Here is a 13,662-nt window from a genome sequence, read left to right as displayed (position 1 = left end):
ACACCATTCCACCTACCGCATCCCTCTCCCTTCCTTTGAAGGCCATATCATCCTCCTCTGCCACCCACTACAAATACTATTCAAGGTCATCTATCGCCCCACAGGCCCCACCTCCAAAGTTTTGAACCATTTTAATCCCTTTCTCACATCCCTTCTCTCTTTCTCCATTCCTACATTGATCCTTGGGGACTTCAATATCCACATTGATGTTCTTGACAACCCTTCCACTATCTACTTTCTATCATTCCTCAACTCCACTGACCTCCTCAACTCCACTGACCTCCTGCTCCACCCAACTCTCCCACTCACTAACTTGGACACATACTCAATCTCATCATCTTTAGTCACTGTACAATCTCTACCCTCAGCAACTCTGAAATCCGTCTATCTGACCACAACTTCCTCACCAGCCTTCTCTCCCACACACCTCCTCCCTGCAAATCTGTCTTGTTTCCCCACAGAGACCTCTGCTCTTTTGACACTATCCAATTTTCTCAAGTCACCATGCCCTATTTAGCCTCCATATCCAAACTCCCCTAACCTAAAAAACCCTCCCTTGACTCCATGACTCCCTCTACTTATTGCCCCATCTTCCTCCTAGCATTCCTCTCCAAACTCCTTGAGTGAGTTGTCTACACCCTCATGCTAATTAATAATAATAATGATTTTGGTATTTGTTAAGTGCTTACTGTGTGCAAAGCACTGTTCTAAGCACTGGGGAGGATACAAGGTGATCAGGTTGTCCCATGGAGCTCACAATCTTCATCCCCATTTTACAGATGAGGTAACTGAGGCACAGAGAAGTTAAATGACTTGCCCAAAGTCACACAGCTGACAAATGATGGAACTGGGATTTGAACCCATGACCTCTGACTCCCAAGCCTGTGGTCTTTCCACTGAGCCACGCTGTTTCTCTTAATAATAGTTATGGTACTTGTTAAGCACGTACTATGTGCCAAACACTGGTCTAAGCGCTGGGGTAGAGACAAATTAATCAGGTTAGACACATTCCCTGTCCCACATGGGGCTCACACTCTTAATCCTCATTTTACTGATGAGGTAACTGAGGCACAGAGAAATAAAGTGACTTGCTCATGCTCACACAGCAGGCACACAGTGGAGCTGGGATTAGAACCCAGGTCCTTGTGACTCCAGGCCCGTGCTCTATCCACTAAGCCAGGCTACTTCTCTATTCTTACTCTCTTTCAAAGACTCCTCCTCTGCCTCTCACCCACTAACTGTGCATGTCCCTCCAGATTTAGTTCTGGGTCCCTTTCTATTTTTCATTTTCACCCACTCCCTTGGAGAACTCACTCGTTCCAATGGCTTCAAGTACCACCACTATGCAGATAATTCCCAAATATACAACTCCACATCTGCAGCCCTGATCGCTTTCCCTCTCTGCAGTGTTAATTTCCTTTTGCCTTCAAATCATCTCTACTTGGATGTCCTGCCATCATCTCAAACTTAACATATCCAAAGCAAAACTCCTTATCTTCCCACCCAAACCCTTTCCTCCCCACTGACTTTCCCATCGTTGTAGAGAGGACCACCATCCTTCCTGTCTTACAAGTCCTATCTAGCTGCCAACTTCTCCCCCATGTCCTGCCTCTGGCCTGGAATGCCCTCCCTTTTCATATCCGACAGACAATTACTCTCCACTTTCCAAGCTGTATTGAAGGCAAATCTCCTCCAAGAGGCCTTTCCTGATTAAGCCCTCCTTTCTCACTCCTTTTGTGTCATCCCGACTTGCACCCTTTATTCCTTCCCCCCAACCCCTCTCCACAGTACTTATCTGCAATGTATTTATTTATATTAATGTTTGTTTCCCCCTTCTAGAGTGTAAGCTCATCGTGGGCAAGGAATGTGTCTCATATTGTTGTGTTGTACTCTCCCAAGAGCTTAGTACAGTGCTCTGCATTCAGTAAGTGCTAAATGAATATGAGTGATTGACTGAAGTCACTTTAAGTTATTTAACTTCAATTAACTTCTGTGCCTCAGTTTCCTCATCTGAAAAATGAGTATTAAATGCTTGTCCTCCCTCCTACTTAGATTGTAAACCCCATGTAGGATAGGGACTGTGTCTGAGTTGATTAACTTGTATCTACCCCAGTGCTTAGAGAAGTGCTTGGCACATAGTAATTGCTTAACAAATATTCATTCATTCAATTCAATCATATTTATTGAGCACTTACTGTGTGCAAAGCACTGTACTAAGCAGATATATATATATATATATAAAAGTACAATAATAATAATAATAGGATGGAGAGAGGCAGGGCGGGGCAGAATGTGGCAGGGATGACCTGGAGTCTAAAACCCTGCAGGGACACAGCTAATAATGGTTTGTCACTTTCCAATTCCAGGGAAGCGATGGTCCCCCCACCCACACTCCCCCCAACCCCCTGCAGAGTTAGTACAGCTCTGCCAATTTCCCTCTAGTGATTTTCATCTATACCAGGCTGAAGTGCCACAAATGTTACAGTTAACCAGCCCTCTTTACCTAGCTTGGAAACGAGGCAGTAATAGGAACGGCATGATTCATTTTATTTCCCCAATTTGAAAAGCAGCCTGGACTAATGTAAAGAGCACAGGTCTGGATGTCAGAGGACCTGGGTTTTAATTCCAGCTCTGACACTTGTCTGCTGTTTGACCTTCGGCAAGTCATTTAACTTCACTGTGCCTCAGTTCCCTCATCTACAAAATGGATATTCAATACCTGTTCTCCCTCCTACTTAGAATGTGAGCTCCAGATGGAACCTGATTATCTTGTATCTACCCCAGCACTTAGTGCAATGCTTGACACATAGTAAGTGCTTAACAAATACCACAATTATTATTGTTATTATTATTATTACCTTGTCCCCATAGAGACACTGGGCTCAATTTGTAAGATAGTCAAATGGTTTTTAGAAAATTTTCCTCAAGTCTCCATTGAATTGCTGAAAAAGCAGGTTCATCTGTACTCCTGGCAGAAACCTCAAGATCATCTAGAAACACAAACTGGTCACCTGGTCCATCCCCTGCCACCAGGTAGGTGAACAACTAGACAACTGGGAAACAGATTGGGTCTGTTCTTTCCTTCAATACCCCATGTCCTCAGCCCAGTGTGAGACCCTGGCATCCAGATGTTCTTCTTTGTGCCCAACTGTGGTAATGTAGGGCTGGTGCCCCTTTGTGCATCTGATGTCTGGAGACATTATTGCTCACCAGCCACAGGATTCAAGCTGGCACAAGCCACTTTGAACTGTGGCAAAACGCATGGGGCTGCTTCTGGCCAGGATCATAAAACACAATTTCTTCCATCCGGTCCGTTCAACCTTTTCCTGTCTTCACTTTCCAGGAAAGCCTAGCCTTCATTAGTTTGCTTCTCCTCCTGACACACCTTGGGAGATATGCTGTTAACCTGGGGTTCGCAAACTGTTTAGTAGTATTTTTCTAGTTCCCTTCCCAAGCCACAGAAATATTGTGACAATTAGGAGCCAGGGGGACAAAGAGGTCTCTGCACTTCTGGTGTCCGCTTCCTGTCCAAATAGATAAAATCTATCAATACAAGCTTCCCCCACAGACTGTGAGGTAAAAATGATTCAGACTGCCCTAATTAAGTCTTCCCCAAGAAGAGAAAAGCAAGGAAAGTGGCTAGGATTTCAGGAAATAATACCTCTGGCTTTAAAGGAAATGATATAAAAAAGAAAACTAGAAAACTCTCAAGAATGAAGTTTCCACCCAGCTATCACCTCAGTACTTTTGCTCTCACAGCTTCCTATTTCACTTTGGTCCATATTGATTTACATGCTCCACTATTCGAGCATTTCTTCCTATTATTCTGTGGCTGCCCCCATTAAATGGCAAACTATGCAAGGGCAAGGATTTTGTCTCCTACATCAAATGAACTCTGCCAAGCACTTAATACAATGCTCTGCTCACAGAGACACTCTAAAAAATATTGACTGGTTTCCTCAAGCTATAAAGCAATTCCACGCCCAGTTTGAAGGCATAAGGAGAACTTTGAAAAATTTCCAACTGAGGAAGACCATCATGGCAGCCTGCCCCTGGGCGAGACAAGCCAAGACATCATGGTCTGTACAACTGATTTATTTGGAAAATTCAACTTGCTGAACAAAAAAGTGCAATTTATTGGGAAAATTAAAGCTTCCCATGTCTGCCAGGTCTGAATTGAAGCCAGTGGCCTGGAACTGAGCCATAGGAGGTTTAAGAATCAACTTTTTGAGTTGATTCTTAGCTTGTCTTGCTCTCTCACAGGAAAGCCAAGTGAAGAGTGTGGGCCTGGTAGTCAAGGGACGAAAATAAGAGGCAATAATTCTGGTAACTCTCTGAGGCTGGGGACAGAATAAAGCAGAGGGACAAGATGGTGGGGGGAAGTGTGAGCAGGAGGGGTATGGGGCAAAAGGAGAAAGAAAAAGAGATAGGAAGAGGAGGGAGTACTCATCATCTCTCAATCACAGCACTGTCTTCTGCCGGAACCATGCTCCCCCAGTCAAGCTAGGAGTCATACAACAGCTCTGTAAACTGGCCCTCTGGGACTTTCAGGGGTGCCTCTTACCTTGAGCGGCTTCCAAACTGGCATTGTCCCAGTGGTAAGATGGGCCCTAGATTCCCTTTAAGTCCTCAGTCCAGCAGGGCTGAGAAGATCCTACCTCTTTGTGGATCCAGCCAAAGCCAGGGCTACCAGCAGGGCAAAGAGGGAGGCCACCATTTTGGCTCCTCTTCTTGTCTCCACATGATTCCATGAGGTGGGGGAAGGAGAGAGGGTAGAAGGGCTCTGGTTGCCCATGCCATCCCTGAAGGTTGGTGGTAAAGCCCCTTGAGGAAAATGGCCCTTCGAAATAGACCCAGTTCAAACTCGGTGGGAAAGGACCAGGACATGGTGGAAGGCATGGAATCAGTGGAACCAGAGGCTCAGGGCCCACCTCTTCAGGTGAAAATAGACACTGGGGGATGTTGGAATTGTGAGGTCCCGGCTAGTCCATTCACCCCAGTGGGGTACGAGTGACTAGTCAGAGGATAGACCGACTAGTCTGTTCACTCCAGTGGGGTACGAATGCAAGTCAGCGGATAGAGGACAGAGTTGTGAGCATGGGTGTCGCAAGACCTTGGTAGGGTAAAAGGAAGAAGGACTCAAAAGGGACAAGTCACCAGACCAGAAAGGCAGGAAAGTGGCTGTCTGCCCATTCCCCCTGGTGGGGTACGAGTGACGAACAGCCCTGATCCCATCTCCCCTTGTAGCCTTTACTGAAGCTTCAACCAATCAGATTCAATGGGAAGTGTAACAATTTACCAGCAATGTCCTGTTTACTCGGTTTGCTGAGCAAGAACTTCTGATAAGATGCCTTGTTTACTCGGAAATTCTCGCTCAATACTGATAAGATGTAGTCCTTGGTAAAAATGGAGTCACTTAGGCTAAGTCCTTGAGCAAAGTGGAGTCATCTAGGCTATGAGTTCAAGTATCAAGTTGTAGCTATCCAGGCCAAGTGTCCACAACAAGCTTGAAGAAGAGTCATTGTTATGAACTCTTAGCCTAGGGTGCCTCAAAGTCAGGATTCACTTACAGGGAGGGGGTGGCAGTGGAGGGGTCTGGGAAACAAGCAGGAACCATGGCAATGGAGGAATGGGGGATGATGGGGGCCAGCAGTGACAACAGGCAGGCGGGTGGTGGACAGTAGACAGGGCAAGGCCTGGAACCCTTTATACTGTCAGCTTGTTGTGGGCAGGGAATATATCTGTTTATTGTTGTATTGTACTCTCCGAAGCTCTTAGTACAGTGGTATGCACACAGTAAGCACTCAGTAAATAAGATTGAATTGACTTGAACCAGCAGGGGCCAAGGGTGAATCAGAACAAACTTCTAACCCACGCCGCTACCCAAGAACCCCGAGCATCATCACCCCTTCCCTCCACCCTGAGCCCCCAATTCAGCAACCTGATTCTTTCACTCCCTTCCCCACTGACCGGACCTAGTCCTCCACTGGGTACTGAGTACTGCCCTGACTGAAAACCCCAGGGCCGGAGAAGTGCTTCAGGGACAGATGAGGCCTGGTTCTGCCAGTTAGTGGGCTTGGACATTAGCCGGCACCACAGAAGGCATGGGGGCATGGCTCAGCATATGAAATTACATCTCTGTAATTTTGTTTATGTATATTCATGTCTGACTCCTTTAGAATATAAGCTTGTTGTTGGCAAGGAATGTGTCTGTTTATTGTTGTATTGCACTCTCCCAAGTGCTTAGTACAGTGATCTGCACAGGGTAAGCACTCAAAAATAAGATTGATTGATTGATTCTAAACTGGTATGAGTAGTCCCTGGACCACCTCCAATATACTCATGCTCCCCAGACAGTAACATACTGCCAAGGCACTACCTCACCAGCATGAGGCCTAATGTCAATGACAGCAACCACCACTACTACCACTTTCAACAACAACAACCTGACTCCTACCACAACCACCACCTCAAGTTTTCCAAGATGCTAATGTTGGGCAAAGAAAGGAGGAAGCAGCATGTTATAGTGTATAGAACATGGTCCTGGGAGTCAGAAGGTCATGAGTTCTAATCCCGGCACCACTACTTGTCTGCTGTGTGACCTTGGGCAAGTCACTTTACTTCTCTGGGCCTCAGTTCCCTCATCTGTAAAATGGGGAATAAGAACGTGAGCCCCATGTGGGCTTCTCTCCACCCCAGTGCTAAGCACAGTGCCTGCCACATAGTAAATGCTTAACAAATACCATAATAATAATTATTATTATTAAACACTGAAAGTAAGCATAAGAGAGGAAAAATCTAACTCTTTATGACAATGGCCAAGGTGAGAACTCAAAAAGACAGCATCCATAAAGGATCCAGCAGCAGCCTGGAACCAGTTAATGTGAGATCAGATCACTTTCAGCGGAGCCAGACAAATTCCACCAAGCAGATGCAGAAGCCAAGGTGATGATTTTGATGACCCCAAAGACTCATTTGAATGGTTATATCAATCATATATAACATACATCCACATGCCAACCCTGAGCATGAGTAGACATTGGGGCAGGGAGAGAGGTAATTAACATTGAACCACCATCTGGGAAGTGGTCAAATGAATCATGAGCAATAAGAACATGGGAAAGCAGTCTGCTGGTGGACTTTGGCAATAAAGCTCTGATCACCCAAAACCCAGACTCCCTTCACAGTCTCAAGGGAAGGCTTATTGGGTATATGGGCTAACAGCTTTCACATTGATAATATCATTTTACCCTCAATCATCATTATGCGGTAGGGAGAAGCAGGTATTCATATCATCCCATTCCAGATGAAGAAACAGGCTCAGCCCAGAGCAGAGCTTACATCGATACTCAGGAGTCCTGACTCCAAGGTTTGTGCTCTTTTCACGAGGCTACATTCTCTTCAAGCATTCATTTCCTGTAAGCATCCCATTGCCACTGTTGGAGACATAATTCTGGGTTAGATGACCATGGGTCTCTGAGTTCCTGGCCCATTCCAGGCCCACTTACCCCTCCTCCCCCCAAGAAGGGTCTGCACCTTCCACCAACTCCAGACCTGCCTTCCTCTCAAGCCACCTCATAACACAAATGCCTTGCATATTTAGACTGTGAGCTCTTTGTGGGCAAGCAATGTGTCTACCAACTCTGATGGATTGTGCTTTCCCAAGCACCTTTAGTACAGTGCTCTGGACACAATAAGCTCTCAATAAATACCATTGATCATATTTATGTGCCTGTTACTAATGGGCCTACCCACCCCTTTCTGTTCTCACATTCTCTGAACTTCTGTAAACATATATATCTAAAAGTCTATATGGATACAGAGTATATATTTAATTTATATATTCAAATTACTTATATATTCAACTTACTTAAACTGTTGGGTCTCCCAGGCAGGAATCACTTAATCGATAGTGTTTATTGGATCACATCTATATTTATTTCTTATGTTCTCCAAGCTCCTAATTCAGTGGTCACACAGTGGGTGCTTAGTATAATGACCAGCTCTTCTTCTTAGATGGCATCAAGTCATTTCTGATTCATAGAGACTCTATGGATCTTTTTCCGTAGAGTTTTCTTGGTAAAAATACAGAAGTGGTTTACCACTGCCTTCTTCTGCACCATAAAAACTTGAGTCTCTGCCATTGTCTTTGATCAACATTTTGATTACTTGATCATCTGTCTTTAACTCTTTCCCATGTCACTGCTACCCAGCTCAGATGAATCAACTTAAGTGCAGTGCAGTGTTCTGAGTATTTAGTTAATACTGTTCATAATAAAGACGATCACTCAATCAATAGTATATATTTAGCACCTACTATGTTCAGGGCACTGTACTAAGAGTTTGAGAGAGTACAATAGAATTAGTAGATGTGACTCCTAACCCCAAGGATCTTATAATCTAGCATGGGAGACATACACTAAAATAAATTAGAGATAGGTTAGCCTGAGAGGAACGAAGTGGGTGAGCTGAGGTGTAGTGGGGAGAAGAGCGAGGGTTGGTGCGGTGGAGAGAGTTAATTGAGTGCCTTAAAGCTGATCATCAGAAGTTTTTGCTTGATGAGAAGAGGCATGGGTAAAAGTTGGAGGCTCTGAGAAGGGTGGAAATGTGTACAGAGTTAGAAAAATGTTAGAAAAATGATTCAAGCAGGAGAGGGAAATATGGACTAGACAAGGGGGAGGCTGAAGATGATGTCATTCTAAATGCATAAAATTAGGGCTACCTCAGGTTCCCTCACACACTTTATAAGCACTTAGCCTGCCTGCTTAGTTTCTTTCCTATAGTGGAAGCCACATCGTTGACACTTCTAGCATAGCCTCAGCACAGTCTGAGCTGAATCCCCCTCCTAAAAGCCAACAGCCTCTACCCCCAGAACAGTGGTGAGCATTTCTCTGAAGCAAGTGGCATTTCTTGTTAATTAATTTGCAGGCAGAAGCCTTGGTCTTCAAGCATTGCCCTCTCCAGAGACCGTTGGCCTCCTCTGCTGCTTCTCTCCACTATTCTGATAACTGGATCTGAATGTTACTGTAACCTGATTGAGAATTACAGAAATTGAAATTGTACCTGAAGGCAGCAACATCGTTTCCCATTAACAGAGGGACTTGACAGTTCCCAGAACCTTAATACAAGAAGAATAAAAAATGAGAGGATGGTAAGCATGATACATAATTAAGAACTGAACCCCTTTACACACCGGACCTTTTTTCTAGTTAATATGAAAAATCCTCTTATTTTTCATGCTTTCAGGGTGAAGTCAGTGTTGCAATTACAGTTTTCTTGGGCATCTCTTCTCCAAGGCTTGGTTAAGTGGGCAAACTTGGGATAAACCAATTATAGGAAAATCACTAACATTTCTGGCCTAAATACTGTTCCAAAAAGAAGATTTGGATTTTAAGGGTCACTCTTCTCCTAGAGAATGTCCAGGGCCTTTCCATCAACTTGATTTTCACAGATCTGGCAGGCCAAACTCTATAAATTGATACATGACAGAAACATTTTTTAAAGCAAAAAGGCTCTGTTTCTGCAAGCCTCAAGAGTCCTGATGTCTACAGCATTTAATGGCATTTCTGCATTCATTGTATTTGTTTCATTCTTCAGATTCCTTGCATTTATTTTATTTTTGCATTATTCCTTAGACTGCATTATTTCACTTCTTGCTTGCCTTTTTGTACCCCTTTAGCACAGCACCTGGGTACTTCATACCTTTCCTTAGAGCATGATCACTTATGGTTTGGCATCTCAACTGTCTATCAATCAATAAATCAATCATATTTATTGAGCAATTACTGTGTGAAAAGCATTGTACTAAGCTTGGTTCTCTGTCCATAAAAAGCTTACAATCTAGAGGGCAAGACAGACATTAATATAAATAAATAAATTATGGATATGCACATAAATGCTGTGGGGTTAAGGAAGGGATGAATAAAGGGTACAAATCCAAGTATGAAGGTGAAGCAGAAGGGAGAGGGAGAAGAGGAAATGAGGGCCTAATTGGGGAAGGCTTCTTGGAGGAGATGTGCCTTCAAGAAGGCTTTGAAGGTGGGGAGAATGTTCATCTTTCAGATACAAAGAATGAGGGAGTTCCAGGCCAGAGGCAGGATGTGGGTGAGGGAGTGGTGGCAGGGAAGACAAGATTGAGGTACACTGAGTAGTGTGGCATTAGAGGAGCAAAGTGAAGGGCTAAGGTTGTAGGTAGAAAGCAGCAAGGAAAGGTAGGAGCAGGCAAGGTGAATGAGTGCTTTAAAACTGATAGTAAGGAATTTTTGTTTTATGTGGAGGTGGATGGGCAACCACTGGAGGTTTTTGAGGGATAGGGAGACATGGACTGAACATTTTTGTAGAAAAATGACCTGGGCAGCAGAGTGAAGTATGGCCTGGAGTGGGGAAATACAGGAGGCAGGGAGATCAGTAAGGAGGCTGAGGCAATAGTCAAGGCAGGATAGGATATGTGCTTGGATTAACATGGTAACAGTTTGGATGAAGAGGAAAGGGCAGATTTTAGTGATGCTTTGAAGGCTGAACCGACAGGATTTGGTGACAGATTGAATATGTGGGTTGAATGAAAGATGTGTCAAGGATAACACCAAGGTTGTGGGCTTCCAAGGCAGGGAGGATGGCGATGCTATCTACAGTGACAGAAAAGTCAGGAGGAGGACAGGGTTTGGGTGGCAAGATAAGGAGTTCTGTTTTAGACATGTCAGTGGGACATACAAGTACAGATATCCTGAAGGCAGAAGGAAATGCGAGATTTCAGAGAAGCAGAGCAATCAGGGTTGGAGATGTAGATTTGGGAATCATCTACATAGAGTTGGTAGTTGAAGTCATGGGAGAAAATGAGTTCTCCAAGGGTGTGGTTGGAGAATAGAAAAGGACCCACAACTGAATCTTGAGGGACCCCCAAAGTTAAGTGGTGGGAGGAAGAGGAGGATCCCATGAAGGAGACTGAGAATGAAAGGCCAGAGAGATAAGAGGAGAAGACAGAGTCAGTAAAGCCAAGGTAGGATAATGGATTCTTTCCAGAAGAAGGGGGTGGTCAACACAGAGTCAAAGGTAGCTGAAAGGTCAAGGAGGATTAGGATGGAGTAGAGGCCATTGGATTTAGCAAGAAGGAGACCATTGGTGATCTATGAGAATGCAGATTCAGTGGAGTGAAGGGGGAAGCCAGGTTGGAGGGGGTCAAGGAGAGAATTGGAGGAGAGGAATTGGAAACGGTGTAGAAAACTCACTCAAGGAGTTTGGAAAGGACTGATAGGAGGGAGATGGGGTGATAACTGGTGGGAGCCGAGGGGTAAAAGGAGGGGATTTTTTTAGGACAAGGGAGACCTGAGTATGTTTGAAAGCAGTGGGGAGAAAGCCATTGGAGAGTGATAAATTGAAAATGTCAGTCAAGAAGGGAAGAAGGGAGGGGGCAAGTACTTCGATAAGATGTGAAGTGTTGGGGTCGGAAGCACAGGTGAAAGGGGTGGATTTTGAGAGAAAGCAGGAGATCTCCTCTTGAAATATTGCTGGAAAAATGGGAGAGTTGAAGAAGGGGCAGGAGGAAGGAGGGACTGGAAAGGAACAGGGAAGATTTTAGGGAGACTGTGTCTGATGGTTTCAATTTTCTCCATAAAGTAAGTGGCCAGGTCATTAGGTGCAAGAGATGGGGGAGACTGGGAACAGGAGGTTTGTGGAGGGAGTCAAAAGTCTTAAACAACTAGTGCAGGGCATGGTCTTGGAAGTGAAGAAGGATGGAGAAATATTGTTGCCAGGAAGAGGAAGGACAGAATTTTGGCAGGCAAGGATAAATTTGTGGTGGATGAGGTTGGCTCCAATTGCCCAGAATAAAAATAGTTTCTTGTAATAAGAAATAAGATGTGAGATATGGGGCTTCTGTTTCCCCTCTCTGAAACTGGACTTAAGCCCTACTGGTGGCCTCATTTGCCCCCTCTTCTCTTTCTGTCCTTACACTGAAGTCCCCACTGAAGGATTACTCAGCATTCTGAAAACTTTTTATTATGAAGATCCCACAGGCAAGTGGCTGGCAAGGTTCTCTAGTGAGAGAGCTGTTTTCCAGTTCCCAATTATCATTATTATTCTTGGCACCGTGGTGTGTCTTCTCTGTGCAGGGTGCTGGAATCTGTACTGGGGAAAAATTCAAGGACATTGGCTTAGCTCTAACTGTTACAACCTCCTTTCCCATTGTTACTAGAGTTGCAGGTGAGTCTGAGTGGAAGATGGGAGGAAGGGAGGCTGTGCTATTTGTCAGACCATGAAGCCCCAGTGGAGGAAGAAAACCTGAACTATGAAAGTTAAATACAGGTGTGGAAATTTAAAAAAATATTGTACCTGCATGCAGGCCTCAGACTTGTTGGCAAGAGTCCAAAATGCTTCCCCTCCTCCTCCCACCGCCCCCCACCAATAACCCATCATAAAATCATACCATGATGCATGTAGAATATGTTTTTTTTTAATTTTTAATTATTTATGGTACTTGTTAAGCACTCACTATGTGTCAAACACTGTTCTAAGCACTGAGGTAGGTACAAGTTAATTAGATCAAACACAGTCTCTGTCCCATATGAGGGTAATTCATTCATTTGTTCATTCAATCATATTTATTGAGCACTTACTCTATGCAGAGCACTGTACTAAATGCTTGGGAGAGGACAATACAACAGTAAACAAACACATTCCCTGCCCACAACGAGCTTACATTCCAGAGCAGGGGAGACAGGCATTAATATAAAGAGATAAATTACAGATAATAACAATAATAATAATAATAATAATGTTGGTATTTGTTAAGCACTTACTATGTGCCAAGCACTGTTCTAATCGCTGGGATAAATACAAGGTATCAGGTTGTCCCACGTGGGGCTCACAGTCTACATCCCCATTTTACAGGTGAGGAAACTGAGGCCCCAAGAAGTTAAGTGACTTGCCCAAGGTCACACAGCTAAGTGGCAGAGCTGGGATTAGAACCTATGACCTACGACTCCCAAACCCGGGCTCTTGCCACTAAGCCATGCTATACAGATATGTATATAAGTGCTGTGGGGCTGGGAGGGGGGAATACAAGAGAGCATGTCAGGGCAATGCAGAGAGGAGTGGGAGAAGAATAAAGGGGGTCTTAAATAGGGAGGAGCTCCTGGAGGAGATGTGCCTTCAATAAGGCTTTGAACAGGGGGAGAGTAATTGCCTGTCAGATTTGAGGAGGGAGGGTGTTGCAGGCCAGAGGCAGGATGTGGGCAAGGGGTCGGTGGCAAGATAGATGAGAAGGAGATGCAGTGAGAAGGTTAGCATTAGAGGAACGAAGTGTATGGGCTGGGTTGTAGTGGGAGAATAGCTAGCTAGGTGAGGTAGAAGGGGGCAAGGTGGTGGAGTGCTTTAAAGCCAATGGTGAGGAGTTTTTGTTTGATGGGCAACCACTGGAGGTTTTTGAGGAGTGGGGTGACATGTCCTAAACGTTTTTGAAGAAAAATGATCTGGGCAGCAGAGTGAAGTATGAACTGGAGTGGGGAGAGACAGTAGGCTGGGAGGTTAGCAAGGAGGTTGGTGCAGTAATTCAGGCAGGATAGGATGAGTGATTTTATTATGTGGTAGCAGTTTGGATGGAGAGGAAAGGGCAGATTTTAGTGATGTTGTGTAGGTGGGACCAACAGGATTTAGTGATGGATTGAT

This window comes from Tachyglossus aculeatus, chromosome X1 (assembly GCF_015852505.1).
Source record: "Tachyglossus aculeatus isolate mTacAcu1 chromosome X1, mTacAcu1.pri, whole genome shotgun sequence".
Taxonomy (NCBI): Eukaryota; Metazoa; Chordata; class Mammalia; order Monotremata; family Tachyglossidae; genus Tachyglossus; species Tachyglossus aculeatus.
This window is presented reverse-complemented; position numbering follows the sequence as displayed.